This window comes from Rousettus aegyptiacus, unplaced genomic scaffold (genome assembly GCF_014176215.1).
Source record: "Rousettus aegyptiacus isolate mRouAeg1 unplaced genomic scaffold, mRouAeg1.p scaffold_m13_p_7, whole genome shotgun sequence".
Lineage (NCBI taxonomy): Eukaryota > Metazoa > Chordata > Mammalia > Chiroptera > Pteropodidae > Rousettus > Rousettus aegyptiacus.
This window is the reverse complement of record NW_023416310.1, coordinates 93831801-93852609: the sequence shown is the minus strand read 5'-3', so window position 1 is coordinate 93852609 and position 20809 is coordinate 93831801. Positions and strand designations below refer to the sequence as shown.

The window sequence follows — 20809 nt, the reverse complement described above, 5'->3', positions numbered from 1 at the left end:
TGATCTCTGAGACCAGCTTTCCCTGACTCTAAATCCAGGTAGTCTGGGTGGGATAAACTCTTCCCTCATTCATCTTCTTAAAATTCTATGAGACCCTTTTTCATTATTTTGAAATCTTACCCAGTTAAAAACAGGTTACTTGATGGTTTACCCTGATTTATGTTTGAAAATATGTCTGTTAGCCTGGAAATCCTAGTCATTTTAGCCAGGATAGGTGTGTTTAATATCTTCTATTTCCACTCCAGATATACCCTCTGCCCTTTCCCACATTTTCTGTGCCTCGAAAGAGCTTACCTGTCTAGGTTACATCAGCGGGTGCTCTTTCCCTCAGGTCTATGCCAAGAACTGGTAGGAGATTAGAGGCCTGAAGAAGGACAGGGAACTGGTATTTACTTCCCTGGATGCATCCCTGTGATATCACCATGGCTTGACTGTCTCCTTTAACCAAAGCTGTAGTGCTTTCAAATGGCCCCTTCCACTCAGCATTCTCTGCCTCCAGGTTCTAGTGACTTCTCCTTACCTTGCCCTTTCATCTGAGGAAAGGTAGTGATGTGATATCTTGTGGTTTCTTTCCCAACGCCCCGCTCACATGTATGATTCTCCTTCAGTTATCCAATTTGTGTATACCATCTGTTTCTTTCTAGGATCCCAAATGACACAGAGATGTGCATTTTCACATTCTCTGGCTGGTTGCCTAAGGATGTAGTGTTCACAGACTCAGCTGTTAGATACTGGCCCAAGAAATCTAACCACAGCTCAACATCCCAGAACTGGTAGGCCTGGATAAAGCCACTTAGAATTCAGGTTGAAGTTGTCGATAACCCAATCAAACACATCACAGTAAAGTAAATTAACCAAATTAGTATATAATTATGGAAAAAAGTAATATTGGAAACGTTGAGTATGAAGTTCTTACGTTTATATTTTTCATGTATGATGAGCTTAGACAACTGTCACTCTAAATATTTCTGTAGAAATTCTAATAAAGATAATCTTAAGAATCATTAATATAAAATTACAAAGAGCACTAATTTCTAGTTCATTAAGTTGAACATTTTGTATTTTACAGACCTAGTATATATATTAGTTGAAAGTATACCCTTGAATGTAAAAAAAAAAAAAAAAAAAAAAAAAAAAAACAACAAAAGAAAGTAGATTTGATTCCTGAATCAACTACTAGCAGCCTGTATGCCCTTGAAAAGTTAAATGTCTTTTCTAACTTTTGTTTTCCTCACTTGTAAAATGAAGATTATAATAGTATTTATTATACATGGTGTGTGAAGTAGTAAAAAGTACATGCTCATTTAAATGTTATCTATTATAAGCAATATCATGCATACTATATTTTCTCTATGAATAGCCTCATTTTACCATCAATATCTAAGGCTCATGAACTCAGAAGTCTGTAGGTGCCGGCAGGTTAACACATGAGTAAAGATGTATAGTCATAGGGAGCCAGTTCCCCCTTAATCTCTCCTTTATTCTATTCTGATAGAGATTTTGCTGTTCTGAGAGAAACTGTCTTGTGAGCTCAACAACAAATGGCAAGTGACCCTGAGCCCAGTTTCTCAGGGAGAGCAGCAGGCACCTTTCAGTTTCTGGTGTTTGTTGCCTTGTAGGGAGAATGGCCTAAGTATTGGTAGGCTTTTTTCAAGAGAAAAAATGCTTGATTTTTTTAAAAAGAGAATTAGAATTTTGGGATTTTTTTTTTAATTCAGATAATTTTTAGAGCATTTTTAGGCTCACAGAAAAATTGAGTGGAAGATACAGAAATTTCCTAACACTTCCTCTCCTCCCCACACCCCCACATAGCTCTCCCATTACTGACCTCACCCACAAGAGTGGTATATTCGTTAGAATTGGTGAACATATATCAACATATCATAATCACCCAAAGTCCATAGTTTACATTGTAGTTCACTCTTGGCGTTGTACATTCTATTATTTTGGACAAATGTAAGATGACATTTATTCATTGTTATGGTATTGTATTGTACAGAGTATTTTAATTGCCCTAAAAATACTCTCGTGCTCTGCCTATTCATTCCTTCATTCTCCCTAACCTCTGGCAACTGCTCCTGTTTTCACTGACTGCATAGTTTTATCTTTTTCAGACTGTCATATTTCATATTGGCTTCTTTCACCGAGTAATATGCATTTAAGGTTTTTCCACGTCTTTTTATGGCTTGATAGCTCATTTACTTGTAGTGCTGAATAATACTTAATTGTCTGAATGTATTACATTTTATTTATCCATTCACTTACTGCAGGACATCTCGTTTGCTTCTAAATTTTGGCAATCATGAATAAAGCTGCTGTAAACATCTGTGTGCAGGTTTTTATGTAAACATAAGTTTTCAGAGTCTTTGGGGAAGTACTAAGGAGTAAGATGCTGGATCATATGGTAAAAATATGTTTAGTTTTTTAAGAAACCACCAGACTATCTTCCAAAGTAACTGCACCATTTAACATTCCCACTAGCAATTAATGACAGTTTCCATTTCTCCATACTTTGCTAGCATTTGGTGTTGTCAGTGTTCCAGATTTTGGCCATTTTGATAGATGTGTAGCAGTATCTCATTGTTTTAATTTGCATTTTTCTGATGAAATATGATGTGCAGTGCTTTTGCATATGCTTATTTGCCATTTGTATAACTTCTTTGCTAAGATGTTTATTTAGCTCTTAGTGCCATTTTTAAGCCAAGTTGTTTGTTTTCTTATTGTTGAGTTTTAGGAATTCTTTGTATATCTTGGATAACAGTCTTTTTTCAGATGTGTCTTTTGCAAATATTTTCTCCTCTACTGACTTATCTTCTTATTCTCTTGACTTGGCATTTCGCAGAGCAGAAGCTTTTAATTTTAATGAAGTTCAGCTTAAGTATTGCTTTCATGGATTATTCTTCTGGTGTTACATCTAAAAAGTCATTGCCATACCCAAGGTCATCTAGGTTTTCTCTTATTATCTTCTAGAATTTTTATAGTTTTGTGTTTACATTTAAATCTGTGATCTTTTTGAGTTAATTTTTGTGAAGAATGTGTCTAGAGTCATTTATTTTTTTGCATGTGGATGTCCAGTTGTTCCAGCACTATTTGATAAAGAGAATATTTTCTCCTATTTACCTCTTTTGTTTCTTTGTCAGAGATCAGTTGACTTTATTTATTGGAATCTATTTCTGGGCACTCTATTCTGTTCCATTGATCTATTTTTCTGTTATTTTTATCAATACCACACTGTCTTAATTAATGTAGATTTATAGTAAGTCTTGAAGTTGGGGTAGTGTCAGTCCTCCATACATATTTTGTTACATTTATACTTAAGTATTTCATTTTTGTATGCTAATGTAAATGCTATTATGTTTTTAATTTCATATTTTACTTTTTCATTACTAGCATATTGGAACACGATTAACTTTTGTGTATGAACCATATATGTTGCAAGCTTGCTTTAATTTCTTATTTGTTCCAGGAGATTTTTATGTTATTGTTGTTTCAGATTTTCTACATAGACAATCCAGTTATCTACTGACAAAGACAGGGTTATTTCTTTCTTCTCAATTTGTATGCCTTTTGTTTTATTGTCTTATTGAGTTAGCAGAAATTCCAGGACAGTGTAGAAAGGAGTGGTGAGAGGAAACATCTTTGCCTTATACCTCTTCTTAGTGGGGGAAAAGAAATCTTCTCAATTTTATCATGTCAGCTCAAAAATTTTTAAGTCAATACCAGGAAAACAAAACACATCTGCAGAGTAGATTGAGAGCATAGGGCACCAGTGTGAGTTCTGACCTAGGAAATCGAAATCACTTGCTCTAATCAGACCAATCTATGGAGGGCAGGGAAGTCAATGGTTGATTCAGCTTACATGTAATTCTCTTCTGTGATGGAATTCAGAATAAGACAGCACTTGAGAAATTAGTAATTAACTAGAGTTTCTGTGCCATTCACACCTCCCTGCCAACCCCAGATACTCTGCCCCTGGTCCCAACAATGACAAGTGAAGAGGAGAAAAGAGTGGTGGTGAACCGATTCTCAGTGTAACACTCATGTCCTCTTGGCAAAGAAGCTAAAACAGGAAAATGTAGAAGGACTCTGCATCTTTGGTTTTCACTTATCTCTTAGCTCACAATTAAAACACACTATGCTAAAGGGGGAGAAAAAGGATCTTGGCCTGACCTCCTTTTTATGTTGTTTTTCCACTTGCCTGTGGGCTTCATTAAATGTGCAGGAAACAAGCGGGTCTTCAGAAGCTTATAGCTGGGAAGTCAGAGAGCAGTGTCTAAAATAGATACCCTACTGAAAAGGGCACCCTGCATTCACATAGTCATTCCTTGCTAAAGAACTGCTGATATCCTTGAAGCTCTTCAGCATCCCAAAGAGTGAAAATAACCTAATAGTCATCTAGTGGTGAGGATCAGTGGGAGAATAAAGTACGATCTGATTCTGAATTATTTTGAAAGGTTTTAATTTTCTGAAATGTCTTTCACAGAATTCATAGATCCTCTAATTGATCTTTCTTTACATGCTCCTTGTTCTCCATTCTCATTTTTTTCCCTGGAGTTATTCATTTATTCATTTAATGATTCTACTCTTCCATTCATTTAATTTTTATTGAGTATTATGTTCTAGACATTATGCCAGGCGCTAGGGATACTATGAAAATAAAGAAACATGCAGGAGATGAGAGAGATTTTTAGTTGACTGCTGCTAGGAGATGATGCTAATGGATACTTTATTCTTCTCCCTGCCTCATTTGATATAAATATAATTTTCCACTACTTTGTAACATCAAAACTCATCAATTTTACAAGCACTGTTTTATGTTTGAATATGCCCTCCTTTGCTTGGAGTCAAATTGGTTGGGTTTTAATCCCAGCTCCTTCACATCTGCTAGCTGTGTAACGTTGAATACGTAGTTCGACTTTTCTGTGCTTCAATTTATTTCTAAAATGGGATTATAATAATAGCTGATTTAGAAGAATATTGTTACAATCAAAACAGGGCATAAATGAGCTTGGCAAATATCTAACTCATAGTTAATGTTTATCATACAAGCTGCTAATCAGATATAATTAATTTGTTATGCTATTATTAATTGCCAAATAATAAATATATAGATCAGAGTGAACAAAAGACTGTTAAATGAAAAGATTGTATGGAGGATTGACATAAGTATAATCGAAAACATAGGAAAAACAAAAATATATAGATTAAAAATGGGAGTTAGGATTTGAATTTGTTTAGAATTAGTTGTGACGGTAATGATTTGTTTGCTTTTTCTGTGAGTTTAATTAATATGGACAATTAATCAAGTCCCACATTTTTGTGAAAAATCTATATAATCGCTTCAAATCTATACTTGATTTAACCGATATTGACATCCAGGTCTTAACTGCTGAGTACAGTAGACAGGATGCTATAGATTGCAAATGACAGAAATCAGACATGACTTGGGTCAGCATAGGTTCGTACAGGGAAGAACTGAAATCAAGAATAAATAAGACTTGATCAATATTTCTCTGTCTTGTCTCTCTCTCCCCTCTTTTTCTCCTTTCTCTGCTAATCTCTGCATAGATCAGTTTTTTATCTACTGTAGATGGGTGTTCTCCACACAGCAGGGACCATGGCTTCATGTTCTTATCTTTTTAGGAAAAAAATTTTCAATCCTAGTTTGATTTTGAAAAGTTCTGATCAAGTATTCTGATGGGCTTTGCTTAGGCCACACTCCCATACCTTGGATCAATAACAGTGGCTACAGAGGAGGAATATACTATGATCTTATGCTCTTGAGCCAGCATCCTCCCAGTAACCAGGACTTTGGGTATATTACCAGGAATAATGCTGGAATATGGGGTTGTAGCCCAGGTTTGGAAATTTTGTCAAACATTCAGCCATTCTAATTTGTGTCCACTACATGGGAGTTGGGGAGAAGTTAATAATCTTTCCTGACTGTATTTTTCATAGTGTATGATGATTGTTAGATATAGCCTATAGACATTTGAACTATAATGAACCTTTAAAAGTTTTACTGTAAATTCAATTTATATTGGAATTCACCATTTCTCAAAAATATATCCTAGCCCAATTCCCCACAATGTCTTGTTAGTCGCTTGAAATCTGTCCAGGAAATTCTACCAACTTCAAAAGAAATCATAGTATCACTAACATTTAAAAACTAATGTGTTTTATTGCTAAGAATAAGACCCCAGGGAGAGAAAAAAAGTGGCATGTTATTTATCTTTATAATTTCAGATACAAGATATGCACAGAAGTGTTTTTTAAGAGGGACAGGAGTAAAACTTAACAGTCCACTCTGTGGCATGTAGTAGGATTTCAGTGGAGGTACATCCCTTTCTTTTCTGCCATTTCCCTTGAGGAAAGCTAAGGTATTTCTGACCCAGTTTGCAAGCAAAGCTTTATCTACCAGAACAGATGTTTTACTCTGGTTTTTACACTATACAATTATTACAGGAGTGAAATGAGGATTCCTAGACACAGAAAACTCAAAATATTTTTTTCTCGATGAAGCACTTTTACAAATTTTATATCAATTCTTCTCCCAAATCTTTCCACACCTTGAATATTCTCTCTCTTTATTGGAAAACAGATAAATCTCCAATTTATGCAAAACTTATTTTCTGAAGATATAATATTCATAAAGATCCACGAAAGTTAGATGCATATTATTCAAACATTTAGGGCATGAGTACCTGATGTACATTATATTTTATATTTTGATAAAAATTAAATTGCTTGATGATGAGTTTCTACATTTCAACATTACACGAAACATTTGGCTAATGATAGGCTATCTCTCTTGAAACCAATTATGATCTTATTTTACAACCAGCTTTGCTATCATCTTTTAACTCTAGGATAATACATTTAAATTTCAATTAAAATTCAAGAATCTTTTTCCAATGAAATGCTTCATTCAGAGAAAATTCATTAAGTAGCTACTATAAGTGAAACTCTGTACCAATAGAATTAGATTGACTGCAGGATAACTCTGTTATTACTCTAATATCATTATTGTCAGACCAATGGAAGATTTACACTATTGTAGCAAATGTTTCCACAAAAATGCAGTCGAAACTGCAATTTTTACCACTGTAATTTTAGATTTTATCCATTTAATGGCTAACCTGAGAAATACAGAAAGTTGAAATAACCTCTCTGGAGTGACATATGGTGTTTACCTAGATATTTAAATCCCAAATATTCTGTTCCTAATCTTCCCCATAACCTACACCATATGTCAGTGGAAGAATACTATTTAATGTTAGGAAAGACTTAAAAATAACTCTTTCCTTCTTCTTTTTTGAACTGTGAGGTAGTATGGCTCGTTCATTGAAAGCAGACTCATTCAAGGGTTTGTTTTTGAGCTTGAAATTCAGCAAAGAGATGTAGAGTCCTTTTGTTGTGCTCAACAGTACACTTAGGATGTGTATTACATATTGTGAAAAATTTCCAGACCCAGTTACATAAACATAAAACAAACTACCTTGCTCATAAAAAAAAAAGAAAAAAAAAAAGAATGGATTATTCTGCTAGGATAATCAACTGTTGATTATATTCCAATATTAAAGTCATTTCTGGGCTTGGAATAAGTTTTGATTTTTTTCTCTACATTAGGGGAGGAAAAAATAACATTTAGAATAAAATTATATTTATAGGGTATCGATTGGGTGAAAATGACTAGATTGCCCGGAGAGTGTACATCCTTATAACTTCCATCAGTACCTGTTGGTATAGTTATGGCTCATAATGGATATTCAGATAGAGGGTGATAAAATGAATGAACAAATAAACAGATGTATAAAATAAGCATAGTAGTAAAGGAAATGAAGCTGTTTTGAATATTGACCTAAAATAAGAGCATGGAAATAACCTAAATGCTCACTGACAGACAAATAAAGAATATGCGTGTACATACAGTGGAATGTTACTCAGTCATAAAAAAAAAAAGAAGAAAATTCTGCCATTTGGAACAACATGGGTAAACCTGGAGAACCTATGCTAAGTGAAATAAACCAGTCACAGAAGGGCAGGCAAATACCATGTGATTCCACTTACATGAGAAATCTAAAATAGTCAAACACATAGAAGTGGAGAATAGAGTGTTGGTTGCCAGGAGATGGAGGCAGAGGAAAATGGGAAGTTGTTGTTTCATGGGTATAAAGCTTCAGGTAAGCAAGATGAAGAATTTTTAGAGATCCTCTATACCACACTGTGCCTGCAGTTTACAATATAGTATTGTGCACTTTGAAATTTGTTTTTATGAAACACATAACAAATTAACAAAAAATATGACATAAGTTAGAAAAAAATTAAAGGAGAGCACAATATGAACAGTTCAACAGGTCCAAGTCCAAAATTGGCCTCAGAATACAGCTTAATGGATGCCAGGAACCGCAGCTACCAGAGCTGCGTGGGTAACGAACACCCAGAGAATTGACCCCCTGAATATTGCATTTGTAACTAACTCTGTGTTCCTCATGCGGTTGCTCATAGGGATCCATTTTTCAAATTGGTGCTCATGGAACACTTTTTTTTTTTCTAAAATAATTTATTTGAATTAGTTTCAGGTATACAGTACATTGGTCAGACATCTATATAATTCATAAAATGATCTCCCCAATTGCTTCCTCCCTTCCCTGGCCCTCCACCTAGCCATCATATTAACGCTAACTTCATTCCCTATGCCGTGCTCCCCATCCCCATAACCAATTTTCTTTCATGATTTTAATAAGCAATGCAGAAGGGGTTCCATGCCTGTAAGTTCGAAAACACTGAGTCAAAGCAAATAAACAGAAATGTCCAGATTTGTTCACAGACTTCTTAGAGCCTCTAATATACTAATATGAAATGTGAACCTCTTAGGAGACACAGAGTACTCTTTTCCCAAACTAATTTGAACATTGAGTTTTTTGTTTGAAATATTTGTTTGTTATAGAATTATTCTGATTTGGGATGTATTTATTAATATCTCCCAAAATTAGATTTATGCAGAATACTATTTGAGAAACACTGGCCTGGAGAATTAGACAGAGCTAAATTTAGCCACCTTTGTAAATGGCAGAAGGATTAATTTATCTATTTGACATGTGAAATAGCACATCTAGTGGAAGATGAACTTGGCAGGAGAATGATGAGGATGATGATGATTACAGCTAAAATTAATTGAATGTTTACCACGTGCTATGCACATAGTGCTATCTCATTTAACTCTAATAAATCCTGTGAAGAGAGTGTAAAATTGAGAAACTACATATCAGAAATTTAGCTTATTCATCCAAAGTCATAGAACTAGTATTAAGCTAAATTTTATTCCATACCACTATACTATATGACCTCCTTAGAGGTAGAATTTTACAATTAGCAGAAGGTATGGTCTAATTAATACTGGATGACAAACCTGTTATTTTTTTCACTCTTTATAACATCTTTGTTATATATATCTTTATTAAAAATATTTTAGTCTACAGCCATGTTACCCTGAACATACCCCATCCTGTCTGATCTTGGAAGCTAAGCAGGATTAGGCCTGATTAGTACTTGGATGGGAGACCACCTAGGAAGACCAGGTGCTGTAGGTGTAAAAAATAATAATAATAATATACAGAGAATTAGAGAAAAAAAAATTATCATCCGTATACTCCACTATTAGACTTAACAACTTCCATATATACATATGGATGTATGTGTGTTTATTTATATTTTCCTACAACTGTAAAACATTTTTTAGATTATATAAAAACTACCGAATGAATTTTATCTTTTTGCAGTTCTGCTGGTCCTTCTTACATATCTCATTATGTATGTTCAGTTCAAGAACTGTGTTGTAAAAGCATCCAAAATGATTATTCTCTCTGTGGTATTAATGATCTTTTTGTTGACTACTTTGGATTTTTTTGAATATATAAAATATTTTCATGGTTCAAGAGCAAAAACTATATGAAATTATAGTCTCAGACCATTCTCATTTTCTTCCTTATTTCCTTCAGCACAACTCTTCCATCTCTTATAGGCAACCATTTTTATTAATTTTTGATTTATCTTTTCATTGATTCTTTTTTCCAGCAGAAGCATATATGCATACACATTATTTCCTGTCTTTTCATAAACAAAATCCAGCCTACTTTATCTCTCTCATTTTTCACTTAGCTATCTTGGAATTCACTCCAAGTCAATACAGAGAGCTTTTTCATTCTTTTTACAACTGTATAACACTTCGATGTATCTTTCTACCATCACTTACTCAACCAATTCTCTCTTGATGAACATTTGTGTTGTTTCCCATCTTTTGTTATTATAAATAATGTCACAACAAATAACCTGATACAAAATTTATTTCATTCTTTTGTGAGTATACCTTTAGTATTGGTTCTTAGAAATGGTATTGCTGGCCAAAGCATAAATGCAATGTAATTTTGTTTGATTTTACCAGGTTTTCTTTTATAGGGAAGCTTTATACTCTTAATAAGTCTGAGAGTGCCTATTTCTGTATCTTGTGCTGCATAAGATACCACTCTAAAACTGAATTGCTTAAGACAACTATTATTTAATTAATTTATAATTATGGGGGTGGGTAGTTTAGACGAGACTTGACTGCACAGTTCTGTTCTGAGCTGGGCTCTGTTACAGATCTGAAGTCAATGGTAGGTCAGCTTCTGAAGTGGGTTGGCTGTTATTTGGATCGAAGGGTGGTGACTAGGCCAAGTGTCTCTCCCCTAAAAAGCTAGGTCAGGCATGTCGACGTGATGGCTGGGAAGAGTTCGAAGAGAACAAGTGGAAGCATGTAAAACTATTTGAGGCCTAGAACAGACCTGACATGATGGCACTTTTATATTCTATTTGTCAAATTCAGTCATAAATACAACTAACATTAGGGGAATGGGCTTCACATCTTGCTGGGAGTCACATTGCAAAGAGGTGTAGCTATAGGGAGCAGAATAACTATGGCCATTGTTGCAAACAATCGACCACATTTCCAAAATAGTGCACTGTTATGATTATGAATTTCTGCTGATCTCTTTGGTAAAAAAAAATGGCATTTTAATGGATTTGAATTTTCATTTCTTGTTATTAATGAGGTGGAACATCTTTTTTATGAACTGTTCATGTCTCTTCACTTTTTTGTCAGATCGTTCTTTGTTTCTTGATTTTTAGCAGCTTTTTATATATTAGAGAGATTAATTCTTTATGGTGTAAATCGCAGTCATTCCTGCCACCCAGTTTGTTATAGTCTTCCCCCCCTTTACTTGCACTGTTTTATTTTCCATGCGGAAGTTTAAACATTTACATAGTTTGACGTATCATTTTTATTTTATGGCTCATAGATTTTTAATTCATAGAAAAGTTTGCCATACTCCCAAATTTTAGAGAGATTTATCATGTTTCCTTCTAGTTCTGTTAATTTTAGTACAAGTTAATGTCCCAAAGTTAACAGCTATGCTAACTATAGTTTCTTCTAAAATGCCATAAAAATCATGACGTATTTCAAGCTCATTATCCGAAGTCAACTTCATGTTGAAGAAGGTGCAGTGTACTCCTTTTTGCCAGCTGCTAAGAGAGAAAGGAAGGCAGAGAAGCAAATAACAGAATTCTGGAACAACAAAAAGATTCCCCTCCAGAAGCTTACCTGTAATGTTTGTTGTTCGAGATCCAGACCATCAGTTCCCATAGAAACCATGTCAAAAATTATGGTTAGGCTTCTGGATATCACCAACTTTGTTTTGCCTGCGTTATAGATAAAAATCACACTGTGCTTAGATTTATCACCCATTTCTATTTCCATCTGTAGGCCTGGAGAGGCAGATAAAGGAAATAAAATTATCAGTGCCATATGAGATCTGGAGTGTGGAAGGCAGGGCACCCAGAGGAGTTTTGGTCATTAGGGATACGGCCACTGTCATAAAGCAGTGCTGACGCAGAAGGAGAGCACGAGGGGAGAATATCTCCATCCCATCTCTGATATTCCGTCATTTTCTCTCATTGGTCAAACCCAAGTGGAATCCAGAAGACAAAATATCCCAGGTGTTGCATGTAATCTATAAAGCTTAGCCCCCAGAGCACAGAGAAGGGAAAGGAAGGGTGGACAATGATCAAAGGATGCCAACAAAGAATTACCATACAGTTAGAGACTCCAAAGGTCCAGGGTGAAAATTTCAGGATACCAGGGTCTATATGTTAGAATATTTCGGAGTGGCTCCATAGTGTAGTGGTTAGCACATCTGCTTCACACACAAAAGGTCCTGGGTTCCCACCCCAGGTGGAGCCAGGTCCATACCCCGGGTATACCAGGTCCTGGGTGCACGCTGGGAGCATGTGGGAGGAGACGCCCTGCCTTCAGAGATCCCCTTCTTAAGGGGAAATGGCAACATCCATAGGTCAGGGGTGGGGGGAGGGAATTAAAGAGGGGCATTAAATGTTAGAATATTTCTTGGTTTAGATTGGCTCCCTGGCTTTTCTCTCTAGACTGGGAAAATCTTGAGGCTATCTGTCTATCTTTACCATTTAACTCAGGGTTTAAAACTTGAGAGGAGCACAAAACTCATTGAAGAGTGAGGAATAACTAATTAAAAACCTATTCCATAAGACTACAAGAAAAAGAAAACAATGTTTTTTTTAATTGGATTTGACAACAAATTCTTAGGTATGTCAGAGAAACCACAAGGAACAAAAAAATTTCAGGGTACCAGGATCTACATCCTTATAAATGTGTGAATATTATATTAATATTGTATAAGATATATTCAAAATAGTTACATAGGGCTTTATAAATTTTTTTTTTTTTTTTTTTTTTTTTTTTGCAATGGGGGAATTATCAATAAAGTGAAAAGACAACCTAAAGAATAGGAGAAAGTGTTTGCAAATCATATATCTGTTAAGGTTCTAGGACTCAGACTATATAAAGAAGACTTACAATTGAACAACAAAAATGCAAACAACCTAATTTAAAAATGAACAAAGGGCTTGAATAGATGGTTCTCTGAAGAAGGTGCACAAATGGCAAACATGAAAAGAGGCTCAACATTGTTAATCATTAGGGAAATACAAATCAAAATCATGCGGTACCACTTCATACCCACTAGGACAGCTACGATAAAAAAAAAAAAAATTAGAAAATAACAAATGTTGTTGAGGATGTGGAGAAATTGGAGGAATCCTCATACATTTTAATGGAAATGTAAAATGGTTCATCCACTTTGGAAAACAGTTTTGTAATTCCTCAGAAACTTAAACATTGAATTACCATATAACCCAGCAATACCACTCCAGGGTATGTACTCAGAGAACTCAAAAGAATTGAAAACAGATGTTCAAACAAGTACAAGTACACACATGTTCATGACAGCAATATTACAATAGTCAAAATGTAGAAACAGTTCAAATGTTAATAAATGATGAATGGATAAACAAATTGTGATATATCCATACAATAGAATATTATTCAGCCATAAATATGAATAAACCTTGAAAACATGCTAAGTGAAAGAAGACAGGCGTAAAAGGTCACATACTGCATGATTCCATTCTTATGAAATATGCAGAATAGGTAAATCCAAAGAGACAGAACACAGATTAGTGGTTGCCAGGAGCTAGGACAAGTGGGGATGGGCGCAACTGCTCAGTGGGTACAGGATTTACTCTGGGGGTGATGAAAGTGTTTTAGAACTAGATACAGATGGTGGTTCCATAACATTATGAATGTACTAAATGCCGCTGAATTGTTCCCTTTAAAATGATTAATTTTATGCTATGAGAATTTCACCTCGATTAGAAAATAAATAGTAAAAAAGCAGGAGGAAGAAAGTGGGTAATGATATAGGTGAAAAAATATTGGTCATGATTTGATAATGCATATAGGAGGGTTCATATATCCATTTATCTATTTTGTACGTGTTAGAGATTTTCCATAAAAATTAAATGAAAGCAAGAATAACAGAAAAACTGCAATTTCATTTTGCATCTGATTTTGTTTTTACATATTTTAATTGACCCATTGCAGAACAGATTGCAATCTCAGAGCTTTCTCTGTTTCTCTTTTCTATTTTTGATTCAAGTACACAGCTTTTAGAGATTTTATAAAAGGATTAACCACACCCACCCTCCAAACAATCTATCTCAACCCATCCAGTGCCCAATAATTTAGAAATAAGTATCTCTCTCTCAAAAGCTATATTATGTTATTTTCTTTTCCCTGCACACCTACTGAGATGAGAGTCTACATCTGGGTTTCCAGGTAGTTCTAAACAACATGCAAATATTCGCAACATCTGTGTTTCTGTATTGTGTACCTTTTGAGTTAGGATAGGTTCACAGCTTCCATCAGATTTTCAAAGGGGCCTGTGATCCCATAAAAACATAAATATCACAGCAAACGAAAAATCGCACATAGATGGAGAATTAAGATTCAGTTGCAAATGGAAGAAACCCCAATTAAACGTATTAAGCATTCAAGGAACGTATTGACTGACATAACTGACAAACTGAAGGGTGGTTCAGCTCCAGGCATGGCTTCATCTAGGGCCTCAAACAGTCATTGAGACTGGCCCTTGCTCTCTCTATCTCTCAGCTCTGTATCTATTAGCTTTGCTCTCTTCTCAAGCTTTTCTCTTGGGTGGATATTAAAGTGACCACATATCCCCACCTTGAACAGGGGGTGGAGAAAAGCCCACCTACATCACAAGCCCAGGCGTGAAGGAAAGGTGGCTTCGCAAAGCAAAGTGGTGTGCTTGCACCCTTTTACCAAAAGAAAGAGAAATGGATGTTGGGCAGGCAAATATAACACTTTTGCTGGAGATACTGATGACGAATCTTTACATGGACTTAAAGGTCAAGTCGAACCTGGTATCCCATGCTTCTAGACACCTGGGATCGCCTTGAAAGGAAGATCTGGAATTAAGAGTAGGAATGTCCTCTGAGTGGACAGTGGAGTGAAGATTGGATTTGGGGTAAGAGCTGGGGGATCTGCCAGCAGCATTAGCATTGCTGAAGGGGCCGAGAAGAAAAGCAAATAGCTGAAATTCAACCCAGCTGGCAATGAATCAGAAGAAGTAGTGACTCTGCAACAACTCACAAGGTGGTAAACAGAGGAAAAAGGGAGATCTGTGTTTAGGAACAGGAGGGAAGAGGGTCACAGGACATATTCTTTTAGTGGACATGATTATAGTAATAAAAATAAGTCATTTATTAAACATTTTCTATGTGCCACGCACTGCCCTCGTATGTATTATCTCCACTGTTATCCTCATTTAATTTATGAAGAGACCCAGTGTGTCTAGGCAATCTAGAGGCATGGGAAGATCCAGTTCTACTTTATCTTTATGTCCATGTAAAGATTCATCATCTGTCCCAAGGCTGTCGTATCTTACAGCACACTCTCCTTGCCACTTCCATTGCAGAATGGCTCTCTGCAACCAAAGAACGCACTGTACTAACAGTATGTTCCTTAAGAGTCTGAGCCTTGCCTTTATAAAACATGAGAGAGCATTACACAGGCTAGCACTGAAATTTTGCTATGTGACAAGCACTGTGATAAGAGCTTCATGAGCGTTATCTAATTTTATCCTTAGAAGAACCCTATCCCATATGACCAGAAACAGTGAAAACTGTGATTTCTGAGTCACACAGGGAATCCAGGGAGTCTGATCGAAGAGCCTGTGTTGGCTGTCACTCTTTCGATCACAGGATCATTAGAAACAAAATGCTTGGATAATTCTCATCCCTGGGAAATTTGGGGGCCCACAAGGAGATCTTTGCACTCTTGTCTCCATCCAGTATGCATATTATCAGTGTCTGTGGAAAGGAATACTATAAAATGTCTTTTAACTTGGAGAAAAAAAAATTAGAGTTGTTCTAGTTTTTATTTTGCCTTCAGGTTTACACTGGTTTTTATTAGATTTTGCCCTTGATGCCAAAAAATTGATATTTTGCTCCATTTTCTTTTCCTGGAGATGACTTTGATATTGGTATGTGATTTGATTCCATTAGCTGGATTCTCCCTGGCTTGTTGATTGGCACTATTTTTAAAGCCCAGGAGATATACATCAGAAGACAAGTGCGTGATTCTCACATGCCAGGGAGAAGAAAGTTCATCTCTATCCCCTATGGAGAGAACTTCTGGTGCCAGTAATTGTTCTGTGCCTCAGTCACATCCTTTTGTTACTAGTGTCTTTTAAGAAGATAAAAGGATAGTATAGGAGATAATTGTATGTGACTATAACATGATAATAATAATAAAAGTATTCAACAAATTTTTTTTTTGAGCACATCCTATATTCGGACTCTTAGAGTGAATCAGTAAACAAAACCCTCAAAAAACTTGCACTGTAGCAGGGGGAGACAGACAACAAACAATAAACATAATGAATAAGCCAAATAGTATATGGTTTAGTGATAAGGCTATTTTAAATGGAGGAAGAACAAGTAAAGCAGAGTAAGGAAATGGGAAATGTGGGGTAGGAATTGGCCGCAGAATTAAATGCTATGCTCAGTGCAAGCATCATTGAGAAAGTCGGATATAAACAAAGACTTAAGGGGTGATGGTGAGGGAGTTGCAAGTGTAAAGCTAGGGGAAGAACGGTCCAGGCAGAGGGACAGCCAGTGCAAAGGCCTTGGGACAGAGGCATGCCCAGAAAGTTCTAAAAGCAGCAGAGGCCACTGTGACAGAAGCCAAGTGAGGACGGGGGAGGCCAGGAGATGAGGTTAGTGAAAGAGCAGGGAGCTAGATCTACAGAGTTTGTAGATCACTGGAAGAATTTTGGCTTTTATTCTGATTAAAATAAGGTTTTAAACAGAAGAGAATCTATTTTGAAATAACCATTCTGAAATTAGACTGTAGAATGGTAAAGGTAGAAGTAGGAAAATCTATTAGTACGCTATTACAGAATTCCCAGAAATGTCTCAGAGTAGGTGATAATTATGTCCCTATAGTTATCTGTGGGGTGAAAAAGATGGTGAAAAGAGGTCAAGTTCCAGGTAGATTCTTGTTTCCTGACAGATCTGACGTGAACTGTGACAAGTTGATAATAGAATGGTTATCAACTGAGATGGAAAAGGCTATGGGTGGAGCAGTTTGGGGAGGAAGATCTGGAATTCTCTACGTGCATTTATTAATGCATTTATTTTTTTTCAGCCATTTAATAATTATTAAGTGCCCATTATGAGGAGGCATTCTCTCACTAATTTTCAGAAAATATTACAGATGAGGAAACAGGCTCAGGGAAGTTAAGCCATTCGCCAAAGTTTATTTTGCTGATAATAAGTGGCCTTGTAATTCTCGTCTGAGTCTTTGTGTTTTTGTTTTATTTTATTTTATTTTATTTTATTTTATTTTTATTTATTTTATTTTATTATTTTTTTTTATTTGTTTCAAGTATACAGTACATTTACCTTCCATGCCTATAGCTTCCCACACATGGCTTCATTGCACCAACAGAATCAGGGAAAATTACCCTGTTTTACTTATATATTGTTAAATGTCAAATAATACTTTATTGCAAGTTAAAATTTCATTTTCGGCTATACCTCACTTTATTTTTCCATGAGATACTAGGAAGAATCCATCTTCCCATTACTGTTTAAAGCCCTTAGAATATCTTATCAAGAACTGGGCATAAATGATTGCCCGTTCTGCTTTTTGGAAGACATAATCAAGATCTACTTGAAGCTTCTAAATACTGAGCACTTATTGTGTAACAGGCACTATATCTGAATATTTTGGTGACAATTAAAATTTCACAGTATCACTGTGAGGTAACACTAGTCATTTCTCATCAAGGATGTAAAAGAACAGTGCAAAACCCAGGTGTGTAATTAGGGTAACAGTTTTCCATGAATATTTTTGGCAAAAAAAAAACAAAACCAGAAATATCAAGATTTTCAATAGCTGAAACTGTACCCCTTTGAATATAAACCGTAAGATCAAAAGAAGACTGTTTTTCTTCTGATAGTAGTTTTTAACAGCTCCGTGGAATCCTCCTCTGGCCCTTAGGCCCTCTCGCTCCTGCCCGCCTCCCAGGGGTGTGTGTGGATCCCCTGAGGTTTTCTCCTGTGCTGCTCTGCTTCCTTGTTTGGGGCTGTACTAACGCTCCCATTATTCTTGATTGGCTCCACTGGAGATGAAATGGACTCTTTTAGCCATTTTGGAGAGAAAAAAAAATCTTTTCTATTCACTCCTTTTATTTTAAATTTGAAGTATCTATTTAATAACTTATTTTTCATGGACATAACCTCCAGTTGTGCGCCTCAGGCTATTCTGAGTTTTTAAAATGTTTTCCTAAAGAAGCCCTTTTACTGGTATGCGTAGTTCATGGACTTTATTTTCTATGTGACGTGTAGAAATCAGCACCTCCTTCATCCATCCATGACTCTGGGTTCATTCCCCTAAGCACAATTTTTAATTTAATAAAAAAGGGTATAGCTCACCTCTTTGTGAAAAGATGTGCTCACAGCGTAATTCCACTTCTCTTCTCACTTCCGATGCTGTCTGAAGGGGAAATAGGAGGTGTGCAATGAGAGGTGAGGGAGGATGGAGAATTAGTCGCTAATAAGGGTCAAGTAGAACCAGAAGCACATGGGGCCAATCAGAAAATAATGACAGCATTCATTATGTGTTGGCACAGCCCAGAGTCATAAATAAGAGGAAGAGATTATCAAAAGAATGGCAGGGCTGCCTGAATCATAACTGCGTGCTGTTCTTACTCTGGAAGCTGGGTGTGGGGCAGAGACTGAGTGCCGCCTGGCGCGTGGAGTTATCCATCAACATAAAAGCAGTTGTGCCATGGCAACAGTGATAACCTTTCCATCTTTCTAATGTTTCTCAAATGCCATTTGGCCCCTGTTCTTGCAACTTCCCTAACAGAATGTCTCTAGAAATTTTTAGTTGCTCTAGATGGCTTGATCTGGTAGTATAGAAAAACTCATTATTCTATACTGTACCAATTATAACTTAGTGATAAATGGATAGTAATAAGTTTGAAATTCTCTTTTTCACAATTGTCTAAGAAATGAATTGGTTGCTGAGAAACTATATAACCCACATAAGAATTTCAAGGACTTTTAAAGCTCTTTAAACATCTTTGTTTTCATTTTAAAAAGTTAACACTTTGATTTTCAGCTTCCACTTCTTAATTATTAAAGTAGGTGATTTTGTATTTTATGGCTGCTGTAACAAATTACTACAAACTTAGTTGTTTAAAAAAAAACAAACATTTCTAATCTTACAGATCTGTAATTCAGAATTCTGCTGCACATCTCGTTGGCCTAAACTGAGGTATTGACAAAGATACATTCCTTTCTGGAAGCTCTAAGGAAAAATCCATTTTTGTGCCTTCTCCAGCACAGGAAGGCTACCGTATTCCTTAACTCATGGTCTCACTCCATCTTCAAAGCCAGCAATGTCCAGTCCGTTCTTTCTCACATCCCATCATTCTGACACTGATTTTCTTTTCCACATTTAGGGACCCTCATGATTACATTGGGCCCATTCAGATAATCCAGAATCATCTCCCTATTTTAAGGTCAACTGATTGCAGTCTTTATTCCATCCCCATCTTTAATTCTCCTTTGCCACATAAATGAACACATTTACAGGTTCTGGGGTCATGGGCATTTTTGGAGGCCATCATTCTGCCTAACACAGTAGGTCCCTCTGGAGGAACTCTGTTAGATGGCGCTGAATTACTCTAGCCCTTAGAACTTAAATGGTCTCATACCCCAGAGCCTTCTTCTCCACTTTTAACACATGTTGCTAATCGTTTACAGTATATTTCCTCATTGAGGTAACATGTAGCCTTAGATCCTTCTCAATGGAGAGCGCCAAGCATAGCTCTAGCAATTAATCAAGGTTCACATGAGATGAACCATTTTACTTCCCTTTAATGAGACTAAATTTCTTAAAACATATATATATAAATTTATTTACATATTTATAAATATAAGTAATTTATAACACTAATTTAGACTGGTATTTTTCTAACTTGTCTGAATCAATATGGTTTGATTAAATCACAGTCATGGATTTACATTTCTTCATGTTGGCTATATGCAGCTCCCTACTGTAAATGAAAAAGTTAAAAAAATTGACAATACCAATTATTCGTAAAGATATGGAGCTATAGGAACCCTTGTTTTTGCTGGTTAAAATGTAAAATGGTATAGTCGCTTTAAAAACAGTTTGCAAGTTTTTAAATAAAAGTAAACATACTTCTTATATGATCCAGCAACCACATTCCTAAATATTTACCCATTTGAACTATAAACTTCTGTTCATGCAGAAACCTGTGTGTGTATGTTTATAGAAGCTTTATTCATGGTTGTCCCAAACTGGAGGGAACCAAAATGTCCTCCAAGAGGTGAATGGATATATATCCACACAGTGGAACACTAATAATAAAAAGAAATGAGCTATTGCTTCACACAACAACATAGATGAATGTTAAATGCATTTTGCTAAGTGAAAGAACCTCGACCCAAAATGGTACATATTGTATGATTCCATTTACATGACAGTCTAAGAAAGAAAAACTATAAGAACAAAAAACAGGCCAGTTGTTGCCAGGGGTTAGGAGAGGGGAGAGTGGTTGATGAGAAAAGGGAAACAAGGAATCTTTAGGGTGTCGAATCCATTCTATATGGTATCAGGATGGTGAATACATGACTTCATGAATTTATCAAAATCCATTGAAATTTATATCTCAGAGAGTAAACTTTCATATATGTAAATTAAGTTAGAAATCAATGAGGAGGTTGGAGGAAACCAGGATGAAATGTCGACTGTGACAAAAGAATCTATCTGTATTGTATA

At 35.8% G+C, this 20809-nt stretch overlaps 1 pseudogene; it reads left to right on the top strand.

Annotated features, from left to right (window-relative positions):
• Positions 1–9474: 9474 nt before the first annotated feature.
• On the top strand, positions 9475–9593 carry LOC118605951 (annotated as a pseudogene).
• The last annotated feature ends 11216 nt before the right edge of the window (positions 9594–20809 follow it).